The sequence below is a fragment of the Physcomitrium patens genome, chromosome 5 (assembly GCF_059467195.1).
Source record: "Physcomitrium patens ecotype Gransden chromosome 5, ASM5946719v1, whole genome shotgun sequence".
Classification (NCBI taxonomy): Eukaryota; Viridiplantae; Streptophyta; class Bryopsida; order Funariales; family Funariaceae; genus Physcomitrium; species Physcomitrium patens.
In genome coordinates, this window is record NC_143414.1 from 9,384,617 (window position 1) to 9,407,889 (window position 23,273).

The 23,273-nt window shown below is 29.3% G+C and overlaps 1 pseudogene; it reads left to right on the forward strand.

Annotated features, from left to right (window-relative positions):
- Positions 1-18,804: 18,804 nt before the first annotated feature.
- On the forward strand, positions 18,805-21,213 carry LOC149989264 (putative serine/threonine-protein kinase WNK9 pseudogene; annotated as a pseudogene).
- The last annotated feature ends 2,060 nt before the right edge of the window (positions 21,214-23,273 follow it).

The following is a 23,273-nucleotide window of genomic DNA, read 5'->3' on the forward strand; positions in this document are numbered from 1 at the left end:
ATCGAGCTCCTGGTTGTAAAAGGTAAAAGAAAATTAAAAAAAAAGATCCTAACAATCCAATAGAATTATAGAAAATTTAAAATTAATTATTAATAATCATAATCAAATATTAAGAAAGTTCAATTAAATTTTATTGAAGTTATAAAAGAAACATAAGAAAATCCTAAAAAAATATAAAAGAATATTAAAAAAAACTTAGTCAAATCCTAAAAAAAAATCTAATAGAACCTTCAATTTTAATCAAACCCTAATCCTAATCCAACCTTAATCAAATCCTACAAAAATCCAAATCCTAAACCAAATCCTAATCAAATCTTAATCAAACCCTAAACCTTAAATCAATCCTTAACCAAATCCTAAATAAAATCCTAAATCCTAATCCAAATCCTAATTCAAATCCTAAATTCTAAATCAAATCCTAAACCAAATCCTAAACCCTAAACCCTAAACCAAATCCTAAACTATATCATAATCTTAACAAATCTTAAATCTTAAATCAAATCCTAATCAAATCCTAATCCTAAATCCTAAACCAAATCCTAAACCATATCGTAATCCTAACAAATCCTAAATCCTAAATCAAATCCTAAACCATATCTTAACCCTAACAAACCCTAAACCCTAAATCAAATCCTAACTCAAACCAAACCCTAATCATAGATTTGAAAATTAAATAACTAAAAATTATAATTCAAAATTTTCATACTTCTTGGAGTTTAAATTAGAAACCAGTACAAAAATTTTGAAGAAAATCACACTTACCAATTACTCGATGACCTCAAAATTCCGCTCTGATGTGAGTTCGTCTCTCCTTCTCCAATCTTGATGCCAACTTTCAGCACTGATATCTTTCTTTTTTACTATTAGATTGCTTCCAAATTTTACTTGCATATAGGAAATCAAGTCTTCTACTGATAAAACCAAAAATCTCTCCAATCCAACTAGTAGATTGCTAGATATCTAAGAAAACCTTACTGGTCCTTAAAACCCTAAATTTCAAGACCTTAGCCCACAAAAACCTTCATATGTATCGATCTAGCTATTCGATTGACTCCAAATCTCTTACGCACATTTACAACAAGCATATCAATAAGTCTCTAAATTTTCACCTATAAAAATGCTACAAAAGACATGAAATCCAAACATTTGTAAACCAGTTTTATTTCTCAAAGATCTGAATTCAAAGAGAATGTCACTTGCTTTGAAAATCCCTCAAAAATCCAATACTGATCCAAATGATATGAAATTATCTCTCAAAAATCCCTCCACAAGTCTTCTCTCCAATTTGGCTCTCCGATCTCCCAAAGAACCCTTGAGTCGCCGTCAGAGCGCAGTTTTGTGCCTCATGGTCTGATTTCGACCCAGGTTCATAACCGGTCCTCTTTGGGTATCAACTTTCGTCTTCTTGAGGTAATTTTTACTAATTTGTACTCCTAACTCCTCCCTACATATGTCTATATTCTTTATTTTTCTAGTCTACCTTGTTTTTTCTTATTTATGGCCTTACAAAGTAAATAGAAGCATAATTTGTAAAAAGGCAGCATTAGCACCTTTAATTTTTCTACCCTTTGACTAATATCTATTTTTCCAAGATAATTTGCTACAATATTTTTGAAGTGAGATCCTAAAAACATGATATTTTCTTCACCCTTTCACTTGTTAGCCATGTTACATCACAACATCCACCCCCTCTGAACCTGTGCATCCTCTACTATGCACCAAGTTCCTTCATTATATTAATATCGAATATTCTTCATCTTGGTCAAATTCTTGATCTTCATTTTGCTCTTTTTCTTCTATCTCAATATCTCCTATTATATTTTGTTCTTCATTAAAAAAAAATGTATTTATCTCTTTGATTAAATAATTTGATTCGCTTGCTTGCTATTAGTATCTTTAAATCTGCACCATCCAGTTCTCGTAATAAGTATGTTCCATTCTCATGCACTTGTTTGACAATATAAGGTCCAAACCATCTCCTTGCAAATTTCTTTGCCATACTATGTTGGTTGTCCAAACTACTATCATAAACCAACACCCAATCACTATTTTGAATTAGTTTTGGATGCAATTGATGCTTTTTGTCAAACCTCTCCTTGTTTTTTTCTCTCACTTCTTTCAACTTTTTCATAGCTACTTCAATGTCCTCGGACCTTCTTTCAAGTTGTCAAATTTGTAATGCCAATAACTCTTCTCTTGTTAAATCATCTTCCCAAAGTAATATAGTCCAAGTTGATACAACCTCCTCTATCAATATTACCGGTTTTTGACTATACATCAATTCTACTGGCATGTATCCTGTAATCGTACTATGAGTTGTGTGATCCGCCCATAATACAAATAGTAATAATTTAAGCCAATCACTTATCTTGCCTTTGTATGCTTTAATCAATTCTTTAATAATTAGAGAATGTCCACGTTCACTCTTGCCATTCCCTTCTGGATTATATGCTGTTGTCAATGCAAGTTTAATACCCATCCTTTCAAAGAACTCTCGTGCTTCATTTGCATCCAATTCTCCTCTATCTGTAGTGATTTTTCCAATACATCTATACCAACAAATAATTTCCTCTAATATAAACTGACATACTCTTTCCGTAGTCTTTGTTGAAAGTGTTCTTTCCTCTACTTGATTTGTCAAATCTTCCCGAGTAAGTATCAAATATTTCCTCTGACCAAATTCCATTGGTATTACAACTAAATCAACCACCCATTTATAATGAATTATTAATAGATATATAAGATACAAACCATCTCGATGATGAATATTTGAATATATTTGGCAAGTTTTACATGATCCTACAAAATCCACCACATCCCTACATATGCCCTTCCACCAATATTTTTCTTTCAACTTAATAAATATTACCCAAATACCTCGATGCCTTGCCCATAAACTTTCATGAATTTCCTTAATAATCTTTTGTTGAGCTTCTAAACCACATATCACTTGCTGTGGTACTTCTCCTCTCTTCTTTGGATGCTTTCATAAATATCCATCGCGTAAAAAATATCCATAGGCTTTCTTTTGGATTTTCTTAAATTCTTGATCTGTCCAACCATCTTGTCGCTTTAATGTGCTTAAATACTCTCCAATGTCTTTCCATTTTTCTTCATATAGATCTCTTGAAAATATTTCTAATGGTATATTCAAACATATACTTTCTTTCTTTGATAATGCATTAGTATAAAAATTTGTACCCACATTATTTTCTAAATCTATCATATTTATACATATTTATATATATATCCTTTGTCTAGCATTCAAAACCTTTATTCCAAACCTTATTACATAGCTATTCCTTTGTTCATCATCTTGTCCAACTGCCCAACCTATTCCAATTGGACTTGCATCAACTATTAGTATTACTGGCCTTCCACATTCATAATTTACTTTCTTCAAAGTTAGAGGTGAAGAAAGAAATTCTTTTAACTTTGCCATAGTTTTTCTTTGTTCTTCTTTCCATTGAAATTTTTAATTCTTTTGTAATAACTCATATAATGGATCTACTATATGTACAAAATGAGGTATCCATATATGATAGAAAATACATGCTTCTAAAAACCTCCTGACTTTTGTCATATTTGCACACTCTTTTATTTTTTTTATAATATCAACTTTTTCCCTACTTGGTTTGCATCAATATGAACCACACATGTGCCCTACTACCAAAACTTCTTTTACTCCAAATATTGATTTTGTCCCTGATAAGGTTAAATGAACTTCTTCTAGCCTTGTCAAAATCTTCTCACAATCATCAATATGATCTGCCACAAACTTCTTACATCCCTTTGAATCTAATGTCTCATCCTTTCTTTCTTCTTCACATCCCTTAATTGACAAATCATCTAGAAAAGGCATTGTTATTCTTGAAATAAAATCTCTTAGTACCTTATGCATTCCATTCATCATATGTGCCACAGAATTTGTAGCCCCTTGTTGTAATATACACATTTTGACCAATCCCAATAGTGTCTTCATAGTTGTCAATCTCTACTTTGTATTGCCAATTAAAATTGATCGTATCCTGAGTAAAGATCTCCTATAGATGTCAAGGACAAGAACTCGAAGAAAAAACAATCCAAACAAGTGAGCCTTCACTCAAAGAAAGGTAACAAAATATAAATAAATAAGTATGTATATTGAAAGAGAAACTAGAATGGCTATTGCCAAAAGACAAGAAAACTAGAGACCCTGGAAACTAGACTAGAAGCAAGAAAGGAGTTGATAAGAGTGAAGAAGGCTTCACTCTTGTCTCTATATATACTATTTAACTAGGGGCTACGTGGCGATGTTCTATAGGACCTTCAATATGTGTTGACTTTGTACGACACATGCCTTGACTTACAAGGCAAGTTTTTCTATGTATAGGCCACATAGTCAGCTTGATCTTCAAGCTAACAACATGTGTGGCACATGGCCAACTTGTTGACCATGTTTCTAATCCAAAAAGTCAATTAAAGACACCTATGAAGTCAAAGCAGCGTCTAAGAAATTTCTAGGAAGCTTCTATATTAAATATTATAGAATTAACTTACTTTTACCTACTTTTACTTACTTCTACCTATTTCTATATATAATTATTAGCTTACATGATTATGGCCGTGACATTACCCCACCTTCTAGGGACGAGTTCCACGAGGAGCGGTCATCATATGTTGAGAAAATCTATGATGCGACGAATTGTATTCGCCACATACTCTGATCTTTGTTCTCTTCGAAGATGATTGGTAGGGCCTCTCAACCATCAGTAGTGTCCCATACGAGGGCGGGAAGACCACCCAGTTATTTGATCATTATTGAGGCCTTCGTAACTTCCTTCGAATAGAATATTTGGAACACCATTAGGAGTTGTTCCTACCTCTAGCAAAATCACCAAACATCGGGAGTCCCTTCCCAAATCGTGATACCAAACGCGTTGTATCTCACCATCTATTCGAGGAAGAACATGTTGTTCTTGAAGATCTTCATCTCGATTGCATCGTCTTGAAGGTTGTGACAATCGTAATGTCTCGTTCGGCAGGTCAGCAAATGAAGGCTCTTGAGTTAAATCCGCTGGTTGTTGGTTCTCCATCTCCTGAGCGCCACTACTACAACGAAGCTACGAACAAGAATTGAAAGTAGAATGTTATCTTGCCTAGATGTTGTTTCTTTTATAAAGAAGGTTTTCATCTTGATTTTGATGGATGTTGTCGATGAAAAGCCTCCATCGCCTATGCTGCATTTGCAAGATTCTTCATTGGCTCCCATGTGCGTTCACTAATATCATATCCGTGCCAATGGACAAGATATTCTAATTTATTTCGATGTCGCCTTGAATCTAAGACTTCTTCTATTTCAAACTCTTCATTATTGTCGACTTCTATAAGAGGAGGTGGAGCTTATTGTCTTCTTGGTATGTCCAATGTCTTGTATGGTTCAAGAAGAGACACGTGGAATACTGGATGGATTTTCATTATCTTCGGTAGATGTAAACGATATGCAACTAGATTGATTTGTATACAAATAGAAAATGGTCCCAGCCTTCGATAGTCCAACTTATCGCAAGGACGAGTGGTCTTAATATTAAGACGAAGTAGCCATACCTTATCACCCACGTTGAGTTGTGGTTGCTCCTTACGATATACATCTGCGTTTATCTTTTGTCGTTCTTGAGCTTCCTTTAATTACGCCTTCATTATTGCATGTAACTCTGACAACCGATTTGCCATATCTTCTGCTGCAGGATTATCAACTTTTGAAAAATCAAAAGCATCAAGTCGTGGATGATAGCCATAATTGGCAAAGAAAGGTGTTTGTTGCATGGAGGAATGTACCGTATTATTATAAGCAAACTCTGCCAATGGCAGAGGGGTTGTCCAATCATCTTGTTGATAATTGATGGTACACCTTAAATACTGCTCCAAGACTTGGTTTACGCGCTCTATTTGTCCATCAGTTTGAGGATGGAAAGTCGAAGATAGTTTTATGTCCACTTTTAAAATCTTGAAAAGAGTCCTCCAGAATCTCGACACAAATTGAATTTCCCTATCCGATATGATATCTTTAGGTAATCCATGATAGCGATAGATATTATCAATGAAAAGCTTAGCTATTTCTTCACCTGTGATAGATTTTGTACATGGCACAAAATGTGCCATCTTGGTGAAACGATCTACTATCAAAAATACAGAATCATAAGATCTTGAGCTTGGAAGATCTGTGATGAAATCCATAGAAACAGAAAACCATGGTTGTTTTGGTATAGGTAATGGGTGAAGAAGTCCGTAAAGTCGATGACGAGGAGTTTTTGATCTTGAACAAATATTACATGATTGTACAAAGTCTTTGACTGACTTCCACATTTGTGGCCACCAAAAATATCTTGATATGAGTTCCAAAGTCTTATTATATCCAAAGTGTCCTATTGTTGGAAAATCATGACGTGCTTGAAGAACACGTAAACGTGCTTCTACTTCTGGAACATATAGGCGTCCTTCAAAATATAATAGATTATTCTTGAACTCGAACTTAGAAGAATCATGAGACTTAGAAGAATTATTCTCAATATCATGAACAAGAGGGTCTGAGGACATACTGGACTGAATTTGCTTGAGAAAAGTTGAATCAACAGTCAATGTTGATTTCATTGCTCAGAGATGAAATTGCTCCGGTTTCAAGAGGACCGTTCTTTGTTGCTCAAAAGCTGCATCTCCTTCTTTTGGTACAAAATAAGAACGTCTAGATAGGGCATCGGACAAACCTTCTTGTTTTCTTAGCCGATAAGTGATAATGAACTCGAATCTTGACAAAGACATACTCCAACGAGCTTGACGACGATTCAATATGCGTGCTGACATGAAATACTCGAGGTTCTTGTGATCTGTATACACAGTGACTGGACTAGAAGCGCTTTCTAGATAATGATGCCATTCTTGAAAGGAATCCACGATCGCAAGAAGTTCTTTATCGTGGATCTCATAATTGATCTCGGCTGCTGAGAATTTTCTTCAATGAAAAGCTATTAGATGAAGTTTGTCATCTGTTCCCATTTGTGACAAAATTGCACCCAAGGCAAAATCCGATGTGTTTGTTTCCATAAAAAATACCTTGGAAAAGTCAACACGATATAAGACTGGTGCAGAGACAAACGATGTCTTCAAGGCTTCAAATGCTGCTTCCGCTTCTTGATTCTATTGGAATTTGTCTTTATTGGTCAAGCGTGTAAGTGGAGCTGCAACTCGTGAAAATTCTTTGATGAAGATCCGATAGTAATTGACAAATCCCAAGAAACATTGGACATCTCTTACTGTCCTTGGAATCTTCCAATCCATGATTGTCTGGACTTTCTTAGAATCCATCATGAGACCATCTTTTGAAATGATGTATCCTAAAAAGTCAACTTGAGTAGTGTGAAATACACACTTTTCCATCTTGGCGTACAATCCTGCATTTCTAAGTTTTTGTAATACTTGACGAACATGTATTTCATGTTCTTTGACATTCTTAAAATAGATCAGGATATCGTCTAGGTAGCAGACAACAAAATTGTCTAAGAATTCACGAAATACATCATTTATGAGATGTTGAAAAGCAGCTGGTACATTCGTGAGTCCAAAAGGCATGACATTATATTCGAAATGTCCATACCTTGTTCGAAACGCAGTCTTCCATTCATCTCCTTTCTTGATTCGTACTAGATTATATGCTCTTCTTAGATCTATTTTTGTATAAATCTTAACTTGATTCAACTGGTCAAGGAGTCCTGATATCAAAGGTAATGGATACCTGTTCTTGATTGTGATCTTGTTGAGTCCTCGATAGTCAACATACATTCGCAAAGATCCATCTTTTTTCTTTACGAATAGAATTGGAGCTCCTGCTGGAGATTTTGAATGGCGTATGAAATTCTTCGCTAAATTCTCGTCAATATATGTCTTGAGTTCAGCCAACTCATCTTGCGATAAACTGTAAATTGGTACAAATGGTGGTTGAGTTCCTTCCTTGAGGTCGATTGAACAATCATATGGGCGATGCTCAGGAAGAATATCTGCATTCTTTTTCTCAAAAACGTCTTGATAATCCTGATATTGACTTGAAATGCCACTTGAAGTCTTTACGCTTTCAGAAATAGGTGCAGCATAAATAGCAAAAGTTGATCCTTCTTTTGCTGCGTATATAAATACTTTTGCACCTACAAGTACGGGTTTTACTATACTAGATTTATAACTTTTTACTTGGTTGGTAGAACTATTAATAATGCTTTGGGAAAAATCAAGTTTAGGAGAATTCCAATCTATTCGAGGATTATATTTTTCTAGCCAGGAGAAACCTAAAATAACTGGATTGGATGGGGATTTAATTATGTTAAAAGCTATGTAGCTAACATGACCGTTTATTGTTACTTTTATAGGGTGAGTTTCATGAGTGACATCTCCAGAAGATAAAGGACGGCCATCAATGACTTCTACATGTACGGGTTTAGTTTTCTGTACAAAAGGTATTTTATGACTTTTAACAAATTGTTCATCTAAAAAACATGCTGAGGCTCCCGAATCTAATAAAGCAAAGGCTTTGTAATTCTTAGGTCCTAAATATAATTCTATTATAAAACAAGAAGACAATTCTGAGGAGAGGATAGGACCTTCATTAGGAATTATACAAGGTTCCAGCTGCACGGTCCCTATTGTAGCTGGACGCATCCGTTTTCTGACATGTTGTTTTCTTTGACCGTCGTACCCCTCATTTTATAGTTACGTTGTTTCTTTGGACAATGTTGAGCAGTGTGCTTAGGTTCTCCGCAATATAAACATAATCCTTCTTGACGACGACGAATCTTTTCTTGCTCAGTTAGGGGTTTAAAACGTACCACGTCAATTTGCATGTCTTCTACTTTCGAATGTACGTTTGGCGAAGATGGTGATGTTGCCATTGAGTAATAACGTTGAGGTTCCCATGTACAACTCTCGAATCAAAATTCAAAAAGTCGATTGTCACATTTTACCACAAAATCGATTGCTTGACTCAAAGTTTGAAGATCAGGTAAGTTGAGCATCAATTTCTTTACTTCGTATTGCAATCCATAAAAAAATTGACTGATGAGTGCAGCATCATCCCACTTGATGTCAATTACAAGTTGTCGAAATTGTGAAGCATACATTGTTACTGAGCGGTTTTCTTGTCGTAGAATTCGGATCTTGTTTGTTGCAACACGAGTTGCATCGTATTCACCATATATAGATCGAAACTCCGCCAAAAAAGCTTTCAAATTGTCCAATATTGGATTTCGTTGTTCAAGAAAAGACGAAAACCACGATAATGCAGAACCAGAAAGTAGAGTGCCAATAAACCTGACTTGTGATCTTGGAGTTGGATAGCTTTGCGGTTGAAGTATAATTGCCAATTGTACTTGATTGATGAACCCTCGAAACTTTGATCTTGTACCATCAAATTTCTTGGGTAAAGCAATTCTTGGTTCTCTAGTGCTTACAAGGTGTTGTACAATTGGAGAAGGAATGTGATTTGGTGCAGATGTTGAAGCACCTCCGATCATCTCTATATCTCCACTTTCTGCTATTCTTGTTCTTTCCTGTGTTGGTGAATTGAGTTGATGCATCGCAAGCATTAACTCCCTCAATTGTTCTTGCATTTGTGCCATTGCACTCTTCATTTCAACAAGCTCTGCCATAATGATACTAAGAAGAAAAATTTGTCTGATATTGCTCAAGACAAAAGAAAAAGAAAAGACTTGATAACAAAGAAGATACTAAGAACAATATCAGTTTAGAAGTGGGTAATCCGCAAACTTCTAATACGCTTATGTCTTCTCAAGAGAAAGGGGTAATCCACTCTTACTCAAGAAAAACAAAGCTCTGATATTGTAAGTGCACTCTTGTCAATCTGTCAAGGACAAGAACTCGATGAAAAAATAATTCAAACAAGTGAGCATTCACTCAAAGAGAAGTAACAAAATATATATAAACAAGTATATATATTGAAAGAGAAACTAGAATGGCTATTGCCAAAAGACAAGAAAACTAGAGACCCTTGAAACTAGACTAGAAGCAAGAAAGGAGTTGACAAGAGTGAAGAAGCCTTCACTCTTGTCTCTATATATACTCTCTAACTAGGGGCTACGTGGCGACGTTCTATAGAACCTCCAATATGTGTTGATTTTGTAGGGCACATGCCTTGACTTACAAGGCAAGTTTTTCTACGTGTGGGCCACATAGTTAGCTTGATCTTCAAGCTAACAACATGTGTGGCACATGGCCAACTTGTTGACCACGTTTCTAATCCAAATAGTCAATTAAAGACACCTATGAAGTTAAAGGAGCGTCTAGAAAAAAGTCAATTAAAGACACCTATGAAGTCAAAGCATCGTCTAGGAAATTTCTAAGAAGCTTCTATATTAAATATTATAGAATTAACTTACTTTTACCTACTTTTACTTATTTCTACCTATTTCTATATGTAATTATTAGCTTACATGATTATGGCCGTGATAGTTTGTATGGTTGCTTTAGAACTTTTTTAATTGCTTATTTTTTTAATTTTTTCTTTTTTAAAGAATTTGGCTTCTATGGAGTATCAAATCCCTTACCTAGAGCCTTTTTTGTCACTGGCAATAGATATTCTATTCACAATGTGGATAAGTCCATTGTACTTTGGTGTTAAGGATAAGAACTCAATAAAAGCAAATAAACAAGTGAAACTTTCTCAAAGAAGTATGACAAAATAGAAATAAAATAGTATATATATAAAAAAGAAATTAAGATGGATATAACCAAAAGACAAGAAGAATATAGACTATTGAAACTAGACTAAAAGCAAAAAAAGAATTGACAAGAGTGAAGAAGGTTTCATTCTTACTTCTATATATATTAACTACTTAGAAGCTAAATGGTGATATTCTATAAGACCTCCAAAACATGTTGACTTTGCGCAATAAGTATTTTAACTTACAAAACAAATTTTCTATATGGATGCCACATAATTAACTTATTTTACAAGCTACCAACGTATATGTCACATGATTAATTTATTGATCAAGTTTCTAACCTATCAATTAATTACAAACACATGTAAAATCAAAGCAGTGTCTATGAAGATTCTAAGAAGCTTTTTTAGAAGATATTATAAAATTAATTTACTTCTATTTATTCATATTACATATATAACAATTACAATAAATATTATCCATGACATTTTACTCCTTCTCTGAGGACAAATTCTATGAAGAGTAGTGATTACATGTTGAAGAAGTTTAAGATGTGGAAAATTATATTTGCCACATATTTTATTTCCTTTGAAGGTAGTTAATAGGTCCTCTCAGCTATCAATAATGTTTCATTTCAAGATATGAAGACTATCTTGTTATTTTATCATTGGTGAGATTTTCATCACTTCCTTCAAACAAAATATTTGTAATACTATCAAGAATCATTCCTACTTCCAATAAAATCACCAAATATTGAGATTTTTTTCTCAAGTTGTGATACCAAATGCATTATATCTTATTATTTGAAAAAAAATATGTTATTTTTAAAAGTCTTCATTTCTATTATATCATCTTGAAGGTTGTAATAATTGCAATGTGTCATTTGATAAGTCAGCAAATGATAGCTCTTGAGTTGAATCTATTGGCTATTGGTTCTCTATTTCTTTAACATCATAATTATATAAAAATTACAAATAAAGATAGAAAGTAGAATGTAATCTTTTCTAAATTAAGTTTTTTTATAACAAAGGTTTATTATCCTTCATCTTAATTTTAATATATATTGTTAATGAAAAGCTTTGATCTTCTTTAATGCATTATAAGATTTTTTTATTGGCTCATATAAATATATATTTGTTAATATTATATATGTCTTAATAAATAAGATATTTTAATCTAAGTTGGTATTGCCTTGAGTCTAAGACTTCTTCTACTTCAAATTCTTGATTATTACTTACTTCTATAGGAGGCAATGGTATTTTCCTTCTTCTCAAGATATTCACTATCTTATATGGATCAAAAGTGATACTTGTAATATAAAATGGATTTTCATAGACTTTGGTAGATATAATCAATAAACAATTAGATTGACTTTTTTACAAATTGAAAATGATCCCAGTCTATAGTAATCCAATTTTTTATAAGAACAAATAGTTTTAATATTACAACAAAATAACCATACATAATCTTAAATGTGGAAATAAAATTGTTCCTTGCAATAGTCATCTGTATTAATCTTTTTTTGTTCTTGATCCTCTTTTAGTTATGCCTTTATTATTGTATGTATCTTAGATAAATAATTTTCTAAATCTTTTTTCATAAGATTATTAACTTTTAAAAATTCAAAAGTATCAAATTATAGATAATAACCATAATTAGCAAAGAAAGATAATTATAGTGTAGAAAAATATATTGTGTTATTATAAGTAAATTCTTTCAATGATAAAAGAATTATTCAATTATCTTATTGATAATTAATATTATACATCAAATATTACTCCAAAACTTGATTTATATACTTTGTTTGTTCATTATTTTGAGGATTGAAAGCCAAAGATAGTTTTATGTTCATCTTTAGAATCTTAAAAAGAATTGTTTTATTGTGATTTAACTGTATGATAAAAATATAATCAAAAATAAATTTTAAATTAATATCTAATTATCTTGATTCAATAATAATCCAAGACATTTAAACATGATTTTTATTAAAGATCTTTAGTTTATTTTCTTGTCTTAATAGCTAATAGATTAAAGATTGATTACTAATTTTACCTTTTATGTTGTAGAAATTTTTATTGAAGAAATAGAACTTTGAAGTCACAACATATAGCATCAACAAGGTTGCATACAAAGAGAGTATGGAATAAGATGTCTCTCACTTCCAACACCCAATACTTATAGGTTGTAGTTGTTGCCCTACAAGACAACTTCTACTCTTTGACTTTTATACACATGATTCTAGGTCCTAAGATCTTTTAGCATCTAACATACCTTGAGGGTATCCTATGGTCTTTGGATCTTTTGGCATGTTACTAACCACAAGGGTATCCTATGTCAAACACTAATTATTCTTACCTAATCTTTGGATATTCTTTAGTTCATACTTTATCTTCTTGACTCTAATTCTTAGTCCTTGACTTCATCCTATATCCATAGGATGTCCTTTCCATATACCAAGAGTCAATCCTTTGACCATTAGCAACTTATCTAAGGTAATATCTTCTACTACATAACTTATTCTATTTTTTCTTACTTACTTCAACAACTCTTTTATTGCTTTAAAAATACCATAAATTAATAAAAATAAGATAAAAGAGATAAATAATTAGTATGGTTGATAGTAAGATTAATTTGAAGATAGGATTGGACGAAAAAATCCCTAGATTAGATCGGATAGATACTTGGAGGTCGACCATTTGTAAAATAGGATTGAAATCAGACTTCTAGCTATTAGAACAATTGTCTAAGGCAAAATATAGAGGCATTTGGAGATTGGCCATAAAAACTAGAGAACTAGCTTTAAGTTGTTTTAGAAGTATAAGGCTTCTTTTCATAGGATCTTGGATGACTTTGTAATTATTATTCAAAGTCAAGGTTTATATTGGTGACTTTGAATTTTTACAATATAATTAGAGCTAGCAGTCTCGATAGTTTGTGCAATTATTATTAAATCTATAAATTAAAATTTAAATTTACTTTGTTAATTATTTGTTTTAAGTATGTGTTATATTTTATATTAATCTAATAGTGCAGTTGAAAGATATCTAATTTTTGGTATAAGAAAATATCAAAAGTTGGCAGTTTGAGGTCGAGTAGGATTTCTATGATATCTAAAGATTTATTAATTGAAATAAGATGAAATTTAGCAAGTTCTTAGAAGACTTAAAGATTAAGCTACATACCAATTTGGAACTTAAGTTAACAATTGGAAAAAGAGAAATTGCTACTTGAACATTTGTATCAACTTTTTAGTTGGTAGCCAAGTCACATTAGTGTGGATTTTTGGATATTTTCTCACAATTTGTAAGTTAGATTGGACTAAATTTTTCATAGCATATAAAATACTTATAAAAGCATTTGTGTAAAAAACTTTTACTAAAAATATTGTCAAATTAGGAGTTATAACTTGCTAAATATCATTGACTATAATTAGGGCTTGTAAAAAGAAATCAAAATTACCTAATTATGAAAGTAATAAGGCAATTGGAGTTTGCATATAGTTGAGGTTACTAAAAAGAGTATTTTTAAGTACCTTGTATCAAATTTAAGCACTTATAAATTAAAATTTGAATTACATTCTTTTTATGTGAGTAAAATCCATTAGGATTTTTTTAAATACTTATAAAATACAACTTTATCTTCCATAGCCAAGTGCCTAGTACATTTCCAAACAAAATAATAAGTAATACAGTAGCATTTTCTAAAATCTTGATACAAATTAAGTTCTTCTATCTAATATAATATCTTTAGGTAATTTATAATAATGATAGATATTAATAAGAAAAAGCTTAGATATTTCTTTACTTATGATAGATTTTATATATGGTACAAAATATGCTATCTTGGTGAAACAATCTACTATCACAAATATAAAGTCATAAGAATTTGAAACTAGAAGATTCATGATAAAATCCATAGAAACAAAAGACTATCATTTTTATAGAATGGATAATGGCTGAAGAAGTCTGTAAGATGAATGACGAGGAGTTTTTGATCTTGAACAAATATCACAAGATTGTACAAAATCTTTGACCACTTTCCATATTTTGAGCCACCAAAAATCCTTGAATATTAGTTCCAAAGTCTTATTGTATCGAAAATATCCTATTATTAGAAAATTAAGATGAGCTTGAAGAAGATGTAATTAAGTTTTATTTTTTGAAATATATAAGTATCCTTTAAAAATATGATAGGTTTTTCTTGAATTCAAATTCGAAATTATCATGAAACTTTGAAGAATTTTTTTTAGTATTACAAATAAGAAGATCAAAAGATATACTTGATTGAACTTGTTTAATAAAATTTGGATCAATAATTAGTATTGATTTCATTAGTTAAAAATGGAGATGCTTTGGTTTCAAGAAATTTTTTTATTATAATCTTTTATTATTTTTGAAATCTATTAATCCATAATAGTTTAAACTTTTTTAAGATCTATCATAAGTCCATCATTTGAAATGATGTATCCTAAAAGTCAACTTGGATAGATGAAATATACACTTTTTTATCTTAGCATAGAATCTTGCATGTCTTAGTTTTTATAATATACAATAAATATAAAGTTCATGTTTTTTTCTATTGTTAGAATAGATTAAGATATTATCTAGATAAAAGATAACAAAATCATCTAAAAACTCTCAAAAGATATTATTTATTAAATATTGAAAAACTACTAGTGCATTTGTAAGTCCAAAAGGCATGATATTATATTCAAAACATTTGTATCTAGTTCAAAATACAAACTTCTATTCATCTCTTTTTTTAATGCATATTAGATTATATGTCATTTGTAGATCTATTTTTGTATAGATTTTAGCTTGATTTAAATAATCAAGAAGTCCAGATATCAAAAGTAGCAGGTACTTATTTTTAATGGTGATCTTATTGAGTCTTTGATAATCGATATACATCCACAATGATTTATCTTTTTTCTTCACAAATAAAATTATACCTATTGTTGAAGATTTGAAATGGAGTATGAAGTTCTTGGCAAGATTATCTTTAATATACTCTTTAAATTCAGCCAACTCATTTTGTGATAAATTGTTGATTGATCCAAATAATGGTTAAGCTCTTTCTTAAAGGTTAATTGAGTAATCATAGAAACAATATTTCAAAAGAGTATCTGCTTTTTTTTTTAAAATACATCTTTAAAATCTTTATATTGGCTAAAAATTCTATTTAAAGTCTTTTTATTATTAAAAATAGATGTGGCATAAATGATATAAGGTGATCCTTCTTTGCAACATGCAAAAAAATTCTTGGGCCTAGAAATATAGGTTTAGCTATATTAAACTTATGACTTTCTACTTGATTAATTATACTCTTAGTTGTACTTTCATAAAATTTAAGACTATGAAAAATCCAATCTATTCAAGGATTGTACTTTTTTAACTATGATAAACCTAAAATGGTTGGATTAGGAAGAAATATAATGATATTAAATACTACAAAGATACTATGACCATTAGTTATCACTTCTAAAAGAAATTTTTCATGAATAATGTCTCTAAAAGACAATGAACGACTATCTATGATTTCTACATGAACATATTTTGTTTTTTTATTAAAAGTATATTATATCTTTTAATAAACTCTTCATCTAAACAACAAGCTGAGTCTCTTTAATCTAGCAAGGTAGAGGTTTTGTGATTTGTAGGTTCTAAACTATCATCTATTATAAAACAAAGAGAAGGCTTTGAAAAGATAATAAGACCTTCATTAGGTATTTTACAAGGTTCTAGCTATACAATCTCAATTGTAACTGGACAAAATCATTTTTTGACATATTATCTTCTTTGAGAGTTATTCTTTTTATTTTATGATTGCATTGCTTTTTTAGACAATATTGAAAAATGTACTTTGATTTTTTATGTTATAAATATAATCTTTTTTGGCAACAATGAATCTTTTCTTGCTCAATAAGAAATTTGAAACATATCACATCAATTTGCATATTCTCTACTTTCAAAGGTATGAATTGAAAAGACATTGGTATTACCATTGAATTATAATAATGCTGAGGCCTATTTATGCAAATTTTATACCAAAATTTAAAAAGTCAATTGTCATACTTTACAGCAAAATCAGTTGCTTGACTTAATGTTTCACGATCAAATAAATTACAAATCAATTTTTTTTACCTCATATTTTAATCCATAAAAAAATTGGCTAATAAATGCAACATCATCCTACTTAATATCAATCATAAGTTATCAAAATTATAAAGCATACAATATTATAGAATAATTTTTTTATTGTAAAATATAGATCTTGTTTATTGCAACATAAATTATATTATGTTCTTCATATATAGATTGAAATTCTACCAAGAAATCTTCTAAATTATCTAATATTAGATCATATTATTTAGTAAAAGATGAAAATTATAATAATATAGAATCAAAAAGTAATGTTTTAATAAACTTGACTTGTGATCTTAAAATTGAATAACTTTGGAATTGAAGTTGAATAGTTAGTTGTACTTGATTGATGAATCTTCAAAAGTTTGATCTTGTACCATCAAAAAAATTTAAGTAAGATAATTCTTGATTATCTAGTGCTTGAATGGTGTTCTTTTATAAGAAAAAAGACATGATTTGGTGTAGATATTGAAGCAGCTCCAATCATTTCTATATCTCCACTTTTTGCTATTCTTGTTCTTCTTTTTTGTAGTAAATTGAATTGATACATTGCAAGTATTAACTCCCTCAATTGTTCTTGTATTTATACCATTGAATTATTTATTTTGATAAGTTCTATCATAATAATACTTAGGAAAAAAAAGAGATATCTAATATTGCTCAAGTAAAGTAAAAAAAAGAACTTGTGGATAAAGAAAATATTAAAAATAATATCAGTTTAAAAGAAGGTAATCTACAACTTTTAATGTACCTATGTCTTATCAAGAAAAAGAGATAAACCACTTTTAATCAAGAAAAGACTAATCTTTGATATTATAAGTATATTATTATTAATTTTTGAAGCACAAGAATTTGATGAAAGTAAATAAACAAGTGAGACTTTTTCAAGAAAGTATGAAAAAATAGAAATAAAGAAGTATGTATATTAAAAATGATGTAATAAAATACCAGATCTTTTTTTACAATAAGAAATAAGCTCCATTAATAAAAACCTATGTGTTCATAGTTGAGCATCTTTGCTATATAGGAAAAATAATGTAAGATGTACATATAAGCATCATGATAGATATAGACATTGGCAGTGTAGACATAGAAGCTGATAATACAACAAATGTGAATAACAAGGATATAGAGGAGATTAATACAAGTACATATAAGATTGATAATATAGATATAATCAATTAAGATATGGAAGTAAATCGTAGAATTGATGTAAAAGACATTGATAGAGAGGCAATTACTATGATAGATAGAAGATATTAGAAAATTTAATTTAAATGCATTTTGATGCATTTAATAATGAAGTAGTAGTTGTGACTAATAAATAACTAAAAAAAAGATATTATATTATAACTATTATAATCTTATTTTAATAACTTTAAATCTTCTATTAGCTAATATTTCTTTTATTTACAAATTATATCAAAATATTGAGAAACTATTATGTTGTTGAATGAAATTTGATATTACATATAATTTTTATAATCATGCAAATACTCTAGTTCTATTTCTTCTATTTTTTAAATATTATTTTATATTTTAATTAATTTAAAAAATAAACTATAAAATCCTAGTAGGCTTGTAATTATTTCTAGTATAAAATATACTTATAATATAAGTAGTTAAAAATATATATAAAAACCTATCAATCTTATAATTTTTTAATGATTTAATATATATATATATATATATATATATATATATATGGTTATAATGCATTTATATGATTTTAATTCTTTTGATTTTTAATGATAGAAGTTTCTCTTAATATCTATCTAAACTTGTCTTTTATTGAATTAAAAAAAATATTCTAAAGTTTTTTTTATTTTTTATTGCACTATATAAATTTATTATTCTATTTTTTAAAAATTTTACTATTTAAAAAAATATCATTCAAAAATATATATTTTTAATAAAAAAGATCAATCAAAAAATTAATAATTAAAATAAATTAAAATAAATATTGATCTTTTTTTTAATTCCTTTTTCTGTTTCTTGAATCTTAAAGCAATCTCTAAAATAGTACAATGTACTTTTTCTATAGTATTAATCCAAAGTTGGAATTTATCTTATTATGTTTATACTCTACTTTAAATTAAAAATTATATTTTTTATTACACAAATAAGTGTGAATACATTAGATATTTTTAGAATCTTCAAATTACAATAAATTATAGAAGATACTTCTTTTTCACCTTTACTTTTAGACTATCAATCCAAAAAAAAAATCAATTCTCAATACAAAAAACACAACTTTCACCTTTAATTGCCACAACCTGTAATTTATATTTTTGTCAATTTTTACTACCTTAAATTTTGCAACTTGATATTTTTTTTGCCATTGTGTTATCTCAACCACACTCTAATATTTTGAGTAATTAGATACAAAATCATTTTCCTATAGAAAAATAAACATACAATATAATTTGTAAATTAAAATTTCATGAAAAAAACATAAAAAGTTATGATTCTATTGAACTAATTATTTGTGCAACTAATTCTGGTGAAGTTTGTTTATGATATACCATTATTATCCATTTAATAAGACATGTGCCATGCTACGAGGATAATATTCTTGCTCCCATAGTTGGAGAAATTTTACCAACAGTGTCCTTTTTATAAAAATCAAAATTAAATCCCTGCAGTTCCTCAATTGCGGAGATTGGATGCTTTCACACTAATGGGTAGAGTGATGATGTGTCTGCAAACTACAATTGAGCTTTACTTGTATCTTTTGATACCGATGGGAACATGAGTCAAAAGAGTCAACAGATCAGTCACAATTGAACTCAACACAGAAGCCACGTAAGTTTGGAACCAAGTCTGGTTATTTTCAAAATTATAACTAAGGGAGGATGTGAAGTTACACCTCCACATACAACTGGAGCTGGAAATGGCCCACGAGGACGTCCTTCAACCCTTATAAATTGTCGATGCACTATTACTTCTCATAGTGATTTCGAAGTCTTCCTCTCTTTAGTGATTGATTGCTCTCTCTCTCGCAGGACGGGAGAGTGTATGTCTCCGATTCATCTTGCCCGTCTGTGTCTGTTTATATGGATGCATGATTGAATGACCGGCGTATCCACTCAGCCTCCATCGTCACGCATACGGAGATGGAGATGAATAGCGTCAATCAAGACATCGAAGAGGTGGATCCAACCATCTGATACATGTACTACGGAGAGATCCTGGAGAGGGGCCCTAGCAAGGTGGTGTATTGAGCATTCAACAGGCAGCAAGGCTTTGAGGTGGCCTGGAATCAAGTCTCTCTCGGTGCTGACCTGTTCCAGATGCACCAACTTGAGTGCAAAATCTACTTCTTGGAGACGTTGCAGCACCCCAACATAATCAACTACAAAGCGGTCTGGGTCGACGACCCCAACATGAACGTGAACTTCATCACGGAGCTGTTCAATTCTGGAACCCTGGCAGATTACTACAAGTTGCATGGGAAGCATGTGAAAATGGACACGGTGAAGAGTAGGATAAGGCAGATCCTCTGTGGGCTAGCCCATAATCCACCGAGAAGCCGCCCATAGTCCACCGAGACAACAAATGTGACATCTTCATAAATGGGAACAGGGGTGAGGTAAAAATTGGAGACATGGGGTTTTAGTTTCTAATTTTAGGATCATTTGAAATGTGAAGTTTGGTTATTCTAAGTGGGAGTCTGTAAAAGTAAAATAAAATCAATTTGGGTTCTTAAGTTGGAAATCAAAAAAAGTGAAGGTTATTTTTATTATGTAAATGGTTTTATTACATTTTAGAACTCATAAAAATCAGAACCTGAGGGAACTAAGATTCAATTAGAGACAGATAGATCTACGTTATTTTAATTTTAGTTTTTTTATATATCATAGGAATATTTTAAAATAAATATTTGTTTGCAAAGAGTTATTTACTTTAAATCTCATAATCAATTTTTGTTGGAAAAAGTATTTTTAAACAAGAAAAAAATAAATAAATAAATAAATAAAACTATTTGTATTAAATGACAATAATATTGCATTTTATAAATAATTTGGTGTATAAATTTATATAAAACTGATTATGAAACACTCATACGACATAAAAACTATAGTCAATATAGCTTTTAGATCTTTATAAATTGTTTCTATATCTTTATTCTATTATAATTTATTTTTGTATACCAAGTTTATAAATCTTTTTATTTCTAAGTTCATTAAAATATTTTTTTAATAAAATATAATAGTAATTAATATTTTAAATGAAAGACTAAATGTCTTATATAATTTATATAATGTATAAATACTAATCATTTTATAATTTAAAATTTATTTATATACTATGTCTAAAATTTTATATTCTAAAAATAACCTATTTGAGTTTTATAATTTTTATGTTTTATTTTTCGATATATAATTCTATATCTTTAAATTAATAAGATTGAAAAAAATTACTTTTTGTATTGATTATTACTTTTTTAACCAAATAAAAAATATCATTTAAGTATATATAAATTTTATTTATTTCTTAGTTAAAAAAAATAATCTTCTATATGAATATATTTTTCTTATCAAATTCTATAGGACAAGATCTTTTTTACAAAATTATCATAAAAAATATCCTCAAAAATAACTAAGAAAACAGAAAAAAAAAAAAAAAAAAAAAAAAAAAAATCTAAGGAAAGATATGTTTATAAAGTAAAAAGTTTCTATAATAACTATTAGTAAGTACAATAATATATATATATATATATATATATATATATATATACACACATAGTCTTTCTATTATTTTATATAATCTGATTGATAAAATATCTTTACAGAAATTTAATGAAAATCTTAAGGCATCTTAACCATATGTTTAAATTGTACAATAATTTATTAGTGGTTTTCTAAAACTAAAAAATTTCTAAGATAAGTTTCTACAATCACATATAGATAAGATCTATATGTGAATACAATTTTCATCTAAATAGCTTCTTTGTATGTGTGTGTGTATGTGTAAAAAAGAAATATGTGAATAGCAATAAAGCAAAGATATTATCCAATTATTAATTGTGAATGTAGATGATAAGAATTGTAACACTAAAATACAATCAAAATAATTGTATAGCAAACTATATTCTAACCAAATAAGTAATATAGTAAGAGGTTTTAATTAAATTTGGAATATTTTTAAGTTTTAAAGTTTTTCAATTAAAAAATATATTTTTTTATATGGATAATAGTATTTTTTAAAAATAATTATAAAATTTTCTTAAATCAATTATTAGATGTAATAATTTTAAAAGATAGATATTACTAAAATCAATGATTTAAATTTTTTTAATATTTATTAGATAATATTTAATAATATGCAAAGAATCATATTCAACAATTATTTTTACTTTTCATTGTTGAATATGATTCTTTTTTTGGAGTAAAGACTTGATCCTTTAGTAATTTTATTTTTTGAAGTCATCAAAAAATAAACAAGAGAAGCTTTGAAGAAAATTTTTATAATAGAAATTATATTAGGCAAAAGATATGTTATAGATATCTATTCTCTTATCCAATTATGATAATTATAATTTATTTTTGAAAAGATAATCTTCCTTATGCTCTTTAAATATGATTATTAAAATATATTTTAATAATTTTATATTTAATTCATTATTTTATGTTCACTTGTACAACATCTATAATTTCTAAAAAATATGAATAATTTTAAATAGAATATTTATCACAGACATGTATATTTACTCTAATAATTATCTATATGATTAAATAAAAGTAGGTAAAATTAGATTAATTTCATAATATCTTTTAGACAAAATTTCGACTTTACATATGTTTGTAATTGATTGATAGGTTAGAAACTTGGTCAACAAGTTAATTATGTGTCACACATATTGGTAGCTTATGGAATAAGCTAATTATCTAGTACATATTATCAAGGACACAAACTAGAAGAAGATACATAAACTCGTAGAATCTATATTAAAAGAAAAGTGACAAAATAGAAGAAAGTATGTATATTCAAGGAAGAATTGGAATGGCTATTGCCAAAGGCTAGAAAACATAAGACTCTTGAAACTAGACTAAAAACAAGAAAGGAGTTGACAAGAATGAGGAAGGCCTCACTCTTGCCTCTATATATACTACTTAACTAAGAACTATGTGGCATCATGCTATAGAACCTCTAATATGCGTCCAACTTGCAGGATACATGTCTAATTTGTAAGACAAGTTTCTTAGGTATGCGCCATATGTCCAATTTGTACTATAAGTAGTCAACATGTCGATATGTGGTCTCCTTGTTGGTCAAGTTTTTAACCTATCAATCACCTATAAACATGTATAAAGACAAAGCAACGTCTATAAAGCTTCTAAGAAGCTTTATACAAGATATTATCATATTTATCTACTTTGACTTACTTCTACCTATTTTTATTATCTAGATAATTATCAAGATAAAT